Source organism: Oncorhynchus mykiss, chromosome 25, assembly GCF_013265735.2.
Source record: "Oncorhynchus mykiss isolate Arlee chromosome 25, USDA_OmykA_1.1, whole genome shotgun sequence".
Lineage (NCBI taxonomy): Eukaryota > Metazoa > Chordata > Actinopteri > Salmoniformes > Salmonidae > Oncorhynchus > Oncorhynchus mykiss.
Genome location: NC_048589.1, coordinates 37,362,576 through 37,372,807, shown reverse-complemented (window position 1 = coordinate 37,372,807; position 10,232 = coordinate 37,362,576).

The window sequence follows — 10,232 nt, the reverse complement described above, 5'->3', positions numbered from 1 at the left end:
GATAGAGCTCCAAAGTTCCTCTGTGGAGATGGGAGAACCTTCCAGAAGGACAACCAACTCTGCAGCACTCCACCAATCAGGTCTTTATGGGAGAGTGACCAGACGGAAGCCACTCCTCAGTAAAAGGCACATGATGGCCCGCTTGGAGTTAGCTAAAGGACGCTGACCATGAGAAACAAGAGAAACCAAAATTGAACTCTTTGGCCTGAATGCCAAGCATCACTCCTGGAGGAAACCTGGCACCATCCCTATGGTGAAGCATGCTGGTGGCAGCATCATGCTGTCGGGATGTTTTTCAGAGGCAGGGACTGAGAGACTAGTTAGGATCGAGGGAAAGATGAATGGAGCAAAGTACAGAGAGATGCTTGATGAAAACCTGATCCAAAGCACTCAGGACCTAAGACTGGGGCAAAGGTTCACCTTCCAACAGGACAACGACCCTAAGCACACAGCCAAGACAGCGCAGGAGAGGCTTCGGGACAAGTCTCTGAATGTCCTTGAGTAGCGCAGCCAGAGCCTGGACTTGAACCTGATCAAACATCTCTGGAGAGACCTGAAAATAGCTGTGCAGCGACGCTCCCCATCCAACTGGACAGAGCTTGAGAGGATCTGCAGAGAAGAATGGGATAAACTCCCCAAATACAATTGTGGCAAGCTTGTTGTGTCATACCCAAGAAGACACGAGGCTGTAATCGCTGCCAAAGGTGCTTCAACAAAGTACTGAGTAAAGGTTCTGAATACTTATGTAAATGTGATTTTTCATTTTTTTATTTGTAATACATTTGCGAAAATGTCTAAACCTGTTTTTGTTTTGTCATTATGGGACATTGTGTGTAGATTGATGAGGGGGAAAAACCATTTAATCCATTTTAGATTAAGGCTGTAACGTAACAAAATGTGGAAAAAGTCAAGGGGTCTGAATACTTTCTGAATGCACTGTATGTAGTGTGAGTGGGTGGGGGTTTTGTGTGAGAGTGTCAGTGTAGTGTGTGAGTGTGTGTATATAGTGTGAATATATGGTCTTGTGAGTGTGCATAGAGCCAGGCGCTGGTGGAGTGGAAGAGCTGGGAGAACAGCTGGCTGGTGAGGGCTGCGTTGACCTGGCAGCACTGCAGCACATACATGTCATACATGTTCAGTACGCCATCTGGTGGTAGGAATAGGGAGTGACAGAAACTAGTAAAAACTTCATCTCAAAACAGAGGGGGGGGGGGGGGGGGGGGGGGGGGGGGGCTACTGGACCATAAACACATTTGGCTCATTACTCTATATGGTCCAAATAAGGATGATCCACGTGTCTTTGAAAGGCAATACATGACTCAGTTATTATGGTGGGAGATTATAATGTGGTTTTAAGTACCTCAATGGACCGTAAGGGAAATAACACTACAAACTATCACCCTCATGCACCTAATTAAGGAAATTACTAATTGTAACTAGTGGATATATAGGCTTAAATATTATATATATATATATATATATATATATATATATATATATATATATATATATATATATATATATATATATATACAATATCAGTCAAAAGTTTTAGAACACCTACTAATTAAAGCGTTTCCTTTATTTTTACTATTTTCTACATTGTAGAATAATAGTGAAGACATCAAAACTATGAAATAACACATATGGAATCATGTAGTAACCAAAAAAGTGTTAAACAAAACCAAATATATTTTATATTTGAGATTCTTCAAATAGCAACCCTTTGCCTTGACGACAGCTTTGCACACTCTTGGCATTCTCTCAACCAGCTTCATAGGGTATTTTTTTATTTCACCTTTATTTAACCAGGTAGGCTAGTTGAGAACACCTTTATTTAACCAGGTAGGCTAGTTGAGAACACCTTTATTTAACCAGGTAGGCTAGTTGAGAACACCTTTATTTAACCAGGTAGGCTAGTTGAGAACACCTTTATTTAACCAGGTAGGCTAGTTGAGAACAAGTTCTCATTTACAATTGCGACCTGGCCAAGATAAAGCAAAGGAGTGCGACACAAACAAAGTTACACATGGAATAAACAATAAACAAGCCAATAACACAAACAACAACACAGAGTTACACATGGAATAAACAAACATACAGTCAATAATACAGTAGAAAAAAAGTCTATATACAGCATGTGCAAATGAGGTAGGATAAGGGGGGTGAGGCAATAAATAGGCCATAGTGGCGAAATAATTACAGTATGGCAAATTAAACACTGGGGTGATAGATGTGCAGAAGATGAGTGTGCAAGTAGCAGTACTGGAGTGCAAAGGAGCAAAATAAATTACAATATGGTGATGAGGTAGTTGGATGGGCTATTTACAGATGGGCTGTGTACAGGTGCAGTGATCTGTGAGCTGCTCTGACAGCTGGTGCTTAAAGCTAGAGAGGGACATATGAGTCTCCAGCTTCAGTGATTTTTGCAGTTCGTTCCAGTCATTGGCAGCAGAGAACTGGAACGAAAGGCGGCCGAAGTAGGAATTGGCTTTGGGGGTGACCAGTGAGATATACCTGCTGGAGTGCGTGCTGCGGGTGGGTGCTGCTATGGTGACCAGTGAGCTGAGATAAGGCGGGGCTTTACCTGGAAACGACTTATAGATGACCTGGAGCCAGTGGGTTTGGCGACGGATATGAAGCGAGGGCCAGCCAATGAGAGCATACAGGTCGCAGTGGTGGGTAGTATGTGGGGCTTTGGTGACAAAATGGATGGCAGTGTGATAGACTGCAGCCAATTTACTGAGTAGAGTGTTGGAGACTATTTTGTAAATTACATCGCCGAAGTTGAGGATCAGTAGGATGGTCAGTTTTACCAGGGTATGTTTGGCAGCATGAGTGAAGGATGCTTTGCTGTGAAATAGGAAGCCAATTCTAGATTTAACTTTGGATTGTATATGTTTAATGTGAGTCTGGAAGGAGAGTTTACAGTCTAACCAGACACCTAGGTATTTGTAGTTGACCACATATTCTAAGTCAGAACTGTCCGGAGTAGTGATGCTGGACGGGTGGGTAGGTGTGGGCAGCGATCGGTTGAAGAGCATGAATTTAGTTTTGCTTGCATTTAAGAGCAGTTGCAGGCCACAAAAGGAGAGTTGTATGGCATTGAAGCTCGTCTGGAGGTTAGTTGACACAGTGTCAAAAGAAGGGCCAGAAGTATACAGAATGGTGTCGTCTACATAGAGGTGGATCAGAGAATCACCAGCAGCAAGAGCAACATCATTGGTGTATACAGAGAAAAGAGTCGGCCCGAGGATTGAACCCTGTGGCACCTCCATAGAGACTGCCAAAGGTCCGGACAACAGGCCCTCCGATTTGACACACTGAACTCTGTCAGGGAAGTAGTTGGTGAACCATGCGAGGCAGTCATTTGAGAAACTAAGGCTGTTGAGTCTGCCGATAAGAATGTGGTGATTGACAGAGTCGAAAGCCTTGGCCAGGTCGATGAATACAGCTGCACAGTATTGTCTCTTATCGATGGCGGTTATGATATCGTTTAGGACCTTGAGCATGGCTGAGGTGCAACAATGACCAGCTTGGAAACCAGATTGCTAAGCGGAGAAGGTACGGTGGGATTCGAAATGGTCAGTGATCTGTTTGTTAACTTGGGTTTCAAAGACCTTAGATAGATATAGGTTTGTAGCAGTTTGGGTCTAGAGTGTCTCCCCCTTCGAAGAGGGGGATGACCGCGGCAGCTTTCCAATCTTTAGGGATCTCAGACGATACGAAAGAGAGGTTGAACAAACTAGTTATAGGGGTTGCAATAATTTCGACTGATAATTTTAGGAAGAGGGGTCCAGATTGTCTAGCCCTGCTGATTTGTAGGGGTCCAGATTTTGCAGCTCTTTCAGATCATCAGCTACCTGGATTTGGGTGAAGGAGAAATGGGGAGGCTTGGGCAAGTTGCAGTGAGGGGTGCAGGCCTGTTGACGGGGTAGGGGTAGCCAGGTGGAAAGCATGGCCAGCCATAGAAAAATACTTATTGAAATTCTCAATTATCGCGGATTTATCGGTGGTGACAGTGTTTCCTAGTCTCAGTGCAGTGGGCAGCTGGGAGGAGGTGCTTTTATTCTCCATGGACTTTACAGTGTCCCAGAACTTTTTGGAGTTTGTGCTACAGGATGCAAATATCTGTTTGAAAAAGCTAGCCTTTGCTTTTCTAACTGCCTGTGTATATTGGTTCCTAACTTCCCTGAAAAGTTGCATATCGCAGGGGCTATTCAATGCTAATGCAGTACGCCACAGGGTGTTTTTGTGCTGGTCAAGGGCAGTCAGGTCTGGAGTGAACCAAGGGCTATATCTGTTCCTGGTTCTACATTTTTGGAACGGGGCATGCTTATTTAAGATGGTGAGGAAAGCACTTTTAAAGAATAACCAGGCATCCTCTACTGACTGAATGAGGTCAATATCCTTCCAGGATACCCGGGCCAGGTCGATTAGAAAGGCCTGCTCGCTGAAGTGTTTTAGGGAGCGTTTGACTGTGATGAGGGGTAGTCGTTTGACTGCAGACCCATTACGGACGCAGCAATGTGGCAGTGATTGCTGAGATCCTGGTTGAAGACAGCAGAGGTGTATTTGGAGGGCAGGTTGGTTAGGATGATATCTATGAGGGTGCCCGTGTTTACGGATTTGGGGTTGTACCTGGTGGGTTCATTGATAATTTGTGTGAGATTAAGAGCATCTACCTTAGATTGTAGGATGGCCGGGGTGTTAAGCATGTCCCAGTTTAGATCACCTAACAGCACGAGCTCTGAAGATAGATGGGGGCAATCAATTCACATATGGCATCCAGGGCACAGCTGGGGGCAGAAAGTGGTTTATAGCAAGCGGCAACGGTAAAATACTTATTTCTGGAAAGGTGGATTTTTAAAAGTAGAAGCTCAAATTGTTTGGACACAGACCTGGATAGTAAGACAGAACTCTGCAGGCTATCCTTGCAGTAGATTGCAACTCCGCCCCCTTTGGCAGTTCTATCTTGTCGGTGTCATGTATTGTCATGTTGTGTCTCTGTCCTTTCCTTTCACCCTGTCTCCCTCTGCTGGTCGTATTAGGTTACCTTTTCTCCCCCGCTTTCCCCCAGCTGTTCCTTGTCTCCTCCTGACTACCTCGTCACCCCGTTTCCCACCTGTTCCCTTTTTCCCTCTGATTAGTCCCCTATATCTCTCTCTGTTTTTGTTCCTGTCCTTGTCGGATTCTTGTTTGTTGTGTTTCATGCCTGAGCCAGACTATCGTCATGTTTGCTGTAACCTTGTCCTGTCCTGTCGGAATCTGCCGGTCTATCTGAGCCTACCTATGTTTGGTTATTAAAGAAGCTCTGTTTAAGTTAGTTCGCTTTTGGGTCCTCATTCACTCACCGTAACAGAAGAATCCGACCAGGAATGGACCCAGCGACTTCGGATCCTCTCCACTCAGCCGTCGAGATCCAGGGAGCGATGCTAGGCAGACACGAGCAGGAATTGTCTGCTGCTCGACATGCCGTTGAGACCCTGGCCACCCAAGTCTCCAACCTCACAGAACAGGTTCACCATCTCCGCCTCGATCCACCGGCCACTTCCAGGGCTTTCGAATCTCCGGAGCCCAGAATCAATAACCCGCCGTGTTACTCTGGGGAGCCCACTGAATGCCGCTCGTTCCTCACCCAGTGTGATATTGTGTTTTCTCTCCAGCCCAACACTTACGCCAGGAGCACTGCTCGTGTCGCCTACGTCATATCTCTCCTTACTGGACGGGCTCGTGAGTGGGGCACGGCAATCTGGGAGGCAAGGGCTGAGTGTACTAACCAGTATCAGGACTTTAAGGAGGAGATGATACGGGTTTTTTATCGATCTGTTTTTGGGGAGGAGGCTTCCAGGGCCCTGTCTTCCCTATGTCAAGGCAATCGATCCATAACAGACTACTCTATTGAGTTTCGCACTCTTGCTGCCTCCAGTGGCTGGAACGAGCCGGCTTTGCTCGCTCGTCTTCTGGAGGGTCTCCGCGCAGAGGTAAAGGATGAGATTCTCTCCCGGGAGGTCCCTTCCAGCGTGGATTCCTTGATTGAACTCGCTATTCGCATTGAGCGACGGGTTGATCTTCGTCACCGAGCTCGTGGAAAGGAGCTCGCGTTCTCCGTTGCCCCCCTCTCCGCATCACTACCATCTTCCTCTGCCGGCTCGGGAGCTGAGCCTATGCAGCTGGGAGGTATCCGCATCTCGACTAAGGAGAGGGAACGGAGAATCACCAACCGCCTCTGTCTCTATTGCGGTTCTGCTGGTCATTTTGTCACTTCATGTCCAGTAAAAGCCAGAGCTCATCAGTAAGCGGAGGGCTACTGGTGAGCGCTACTACTCCTGTCTCTCCTTCAAGATCCTGCACTACCTTGTCGGTCCATCTACGCTGGACCGGTTCGTCAGCTTCCTGCAGTGCCTTAATAGACTCTGGGGCGGAGGGCTGTTTTATGGACGAGACCTGGGCTCGGGAACATGACATTCCTCTCAGACAGTTAAGGGAGTCCACGGCCTTGTTCGCCCTGGATGGTAGTCCTCTCCCCAGGATTCAGCGTGAGACGCTACCTTTAACCCTCACTGTTTCTGGTAATCATAGCGAAACCATTTCTTTTTTGATTTTTCGTTCACCTTTTACACCTGTTGTTTTGGGCCATCCCTGGCTAGTTTGTCATAATCCTTCCATTAATTGGTCTAGTAATTCTATCCTCTCCTGGAACGTCTCTTGTCATGTGAAATGTTTAATGTCTGCTATCCCTCCTGTTTCCTCTGTCTCTTCTTCACAGGAGGAGCCTGGTGATTTGACAGGGGTGCCGGAGGAATATCACGATCTGCGCACGGTGTTCAGTCGGTCCAGGGCCACCTCTCTTCCTCCACACCGGTCGTATGATTGTAGTATTGATCTCCTTCCGGGAACCACTCCCCCCCGGGGTAGACTATACTCTCTGTCGGCTCCCGAACGTAAGGCTCTCGAGGATTATTTGTCTGTAGCTCTTGACGCCGGTACCATAGTCCCCTCCTCCTCTCCCGCCGGAGCGGGGTTTTTTTTTGTCAAGAAGAAGGACGGGTCTCTGCGCCCCTGCATAGATTATCGAGGGCTGAATGACATAACAGTTAAGAATCGTTATCCGCTTCCTCTTATGTCTTCAGCCTTCGAGATCCTGCAGGGAGCCAGGTTTTTCACTAAGTTGGACCTTCGTAACGCTTACCATCTCGTGCGCATCAGGGAGGGGGACGAGTGGAAGACGGCGTTTAACACTCCGTTAGGGCACTTTGAATACCGGGTTCTTCCTTTCGGCCTCGCTAACGCTCCAGCTGTCTTTCAGGCATTAGTCAATGATGTCCTGAGAGACATGCTGAACATCTTTGTTTTCGTTTACCTTGACGATATCCTGATTTTTTCACCGTCACTCCAGATTCATCTTCAGCACGTTCGACGTGTCCTCCAGCGCCTTTTAGAGAATTGTCTTTTTGTGAAGGCTGAGAAGTGCACTTTTCATGCCTCCTCCGTCACATTTCTCGGTTCTGTTATTTCCGCTGAAGGCATTAAGATGGATCCCGCTAAGGTCCAAGCTGTCATTGATTGGCCCGCCCCTAAGTCACGCGTCGAGCTGCAGCGCTTTCTCGGCTTCGCGAACTTCTATCGTCGTTTCATCCGTAATTTCGGTCAGGTGGCAGCTCCTCTCACAGCCCTTACTTCTGTCAAGACGTGCTTTAAGTGGTCCGTTTCCGCCCAGGGAGCTTTTGATCTCCTCAAGAATCGTTTTACATCCGCTCCTATCCTTGTTACACCTGACGTCTCTAGACAGTTCGTTGTCGAGGTTGACGCGTCAGAGGTGGGCGTGGGAGCCATTCTTTCTCAGCGCTCCCTCTCTGACGACAAGGTCCACCCATGCGCGTATTTTTCTCATCGCCTGTCCCCGTCGGAACGTAACTATGATGTGGGAAACCGCGAACTGCTCGCCATCCGGTTAGCCCTAGGCGAATGGCGACAGTGGTTGGAGGGGGCGACCGTTCCTTTTGTCGTTTGGACTGACCATAGGAACCTTGAGTACATCCGTTCTGCCAAACGACTTAATGCGCGTCAGGCGCGTTGGGCGCTGTTTTTCGCTCGTTTCGAGTTCGTGATTTCTTATCGTCCGGGCTCTAAGAACACCAAGCCTGATGCTTTATCTCGTCTCTTCAGTTCTTCAGTAGCCTCCACTGACCCCGAGGGGATTCTCCCTGAGGGGCGTGTTGTCGGGTTGACTGTCTGGGGAATTGAGAGGCAGGTAAAGCAAGCGCTCACTCACACTCCGTCGCCGCGCGCTTGTCCTAGGAACCTTCTTTTCGTTCCCGTTCCTACTCGTCTGGCCGTTCTTCAGTGGGCTCACTCTGCCAAGTTAGCCGGCCACCCTGGCGTTCGGGGTACGCTTGCTTCCATTCGCCAGCGTTTTTGGTGGCCCACCCGGGAGCATGACACGCGTCGCTTCGTGGCTGCTTGTTCGGTCTGCGCGCAGACTAAGTCCGGTAACTCCCCTCCTGCCGGCCGTCTCAGGCCGCTGCCCATTCCCTCTCGACCGTGGTCTCACATCGCCTTAGATTTTGTCACCGGACTGCCTTCGTCAGCGGGGAAGACTGTTATTCTTACGGTTGTCGATAGGTTCTCTAAGGCGGCTCATTTCATTCCCCTTGCTAAGCTTCCTTCTGCTAAAGAGACGGCACAAATCATCATCGAGAATGTTTTCAGAATTCATGGCCTTCCGTCAGACGTCGTTTCGGACAGAGGTCCGCAATTCACGTCTCAATTTTGGAGGGAGTTTTGCCGTTTGATTGGGGCTTCCGTCAGTCTCTCTTCCGGCTTTCACCCCCAGTCTAACGGTCAAGCAGAACGGGCCAATCAGACTATTGGTCGCATCTTACGCAGTCTTTCTTTTCGCAACCCTGCGTCTTGGTCAGAACAGCTCCCCTGGGCAGAATACGCCCACAACTCGCTTCCTTCGTCTGCGACCGGGCTATCTCCTTTTCAGAGTAGCCTCGGGTACCAGCCTCCGCTGTTCTCATCTCAGTTCGCCGAGTCCAGCGTCCCCTCCGCTCAGGCTTTTGTCCAACGTTGCGAGCGCACCTGGAAGAGGGTCAGGTCTGCACTTTGCCGTTATAGGACGCAGACTGTGAGGGCTGCTAATAAGCGTAGAACTAAGAGTCCTAGATATTGTCGCGGTCAGAGAGTTTGGCTCTCCACTCAGAACCTTCCCCTTAAGACGGCTTCTCGCAAGTTGACCCCGCGGTTCATTGGTCCGTTCCGTATTTCTCGGGTCATTAATCCTGTCGCAGTTCGACTTCTTCTTCCGCGATACCTTCGTCGCGTCCACCCGGTCTTCCATGTCTCCTGTATTAAGCCCGTTCTTCGCGCCCCCGCTCGTCTTCCCCCCCCCCCCCCCCCATCCTTGTCGAGGGCGCACCCATCTACAGGGTCCGCAGGATTTTGGACATGCGTCCTCGGGGCCGTGGTCACCAGTACCTCGTTGATTGGGAGGGGTACGGTCCTGAGGAGAGGAGTTGGGTTCCCTCTCGGGACGTGCTGGACCGTGCGCTGATCGAGGATTTCCTCCGTTGCCGCCAGGTTTCCTCCTCGAGTGCGCCAGGAGGCGCTCGGTGAGTGGGGGGGTACTGTCATGTATTGTCATGTAGTGTCTCTGTCCTTTCCTTTCACCCTGTCTCCCTCTGCTGGTCGTATTAGGTTACCTTTTCTCCCCCGCTTTCCCCCAGCTGTTCCTTGTCTCCTCCTGACTACCTCGTCACCCCGTTTCCCACCTGTTCCCTTTTTCCCTCTGATTAGTCCCCTATATCTCTCTCTGTTTTTGTTCCTGTCCTTGTCGGATTCTTGTTTGTTGTGTTTCATGCCTGAGCCAGACTATCGTCATGTTTGCTGTAACCTTGTCCTGTCCTGTCGGAATCTGCCGGTCTATCTGAGCCTACCTATGTTTGGTTATTAAAGAAGCTCTGTTTAAGTTAGTTCGCTTTTGGGTCCTCATTCACTCACCGTAACAGTCGGAAAATGTTATAGTTAGGGATGAAAATGTCAGTGTTTTTGGTGGTCTTCCTAAACCAAGATTCAGGCTTCTAATGTTAACATGCATGAAAGATAAGGTAGTCACCTGGAATGCATTTAAATTATCAGGTGCACCTTCTTAAAAGTTAATTTGAGGAATTTATTTATTTATTATTGTGTTTGAGCCAATCAGTTGTGTTGTGACAAGGTAGGGGGGT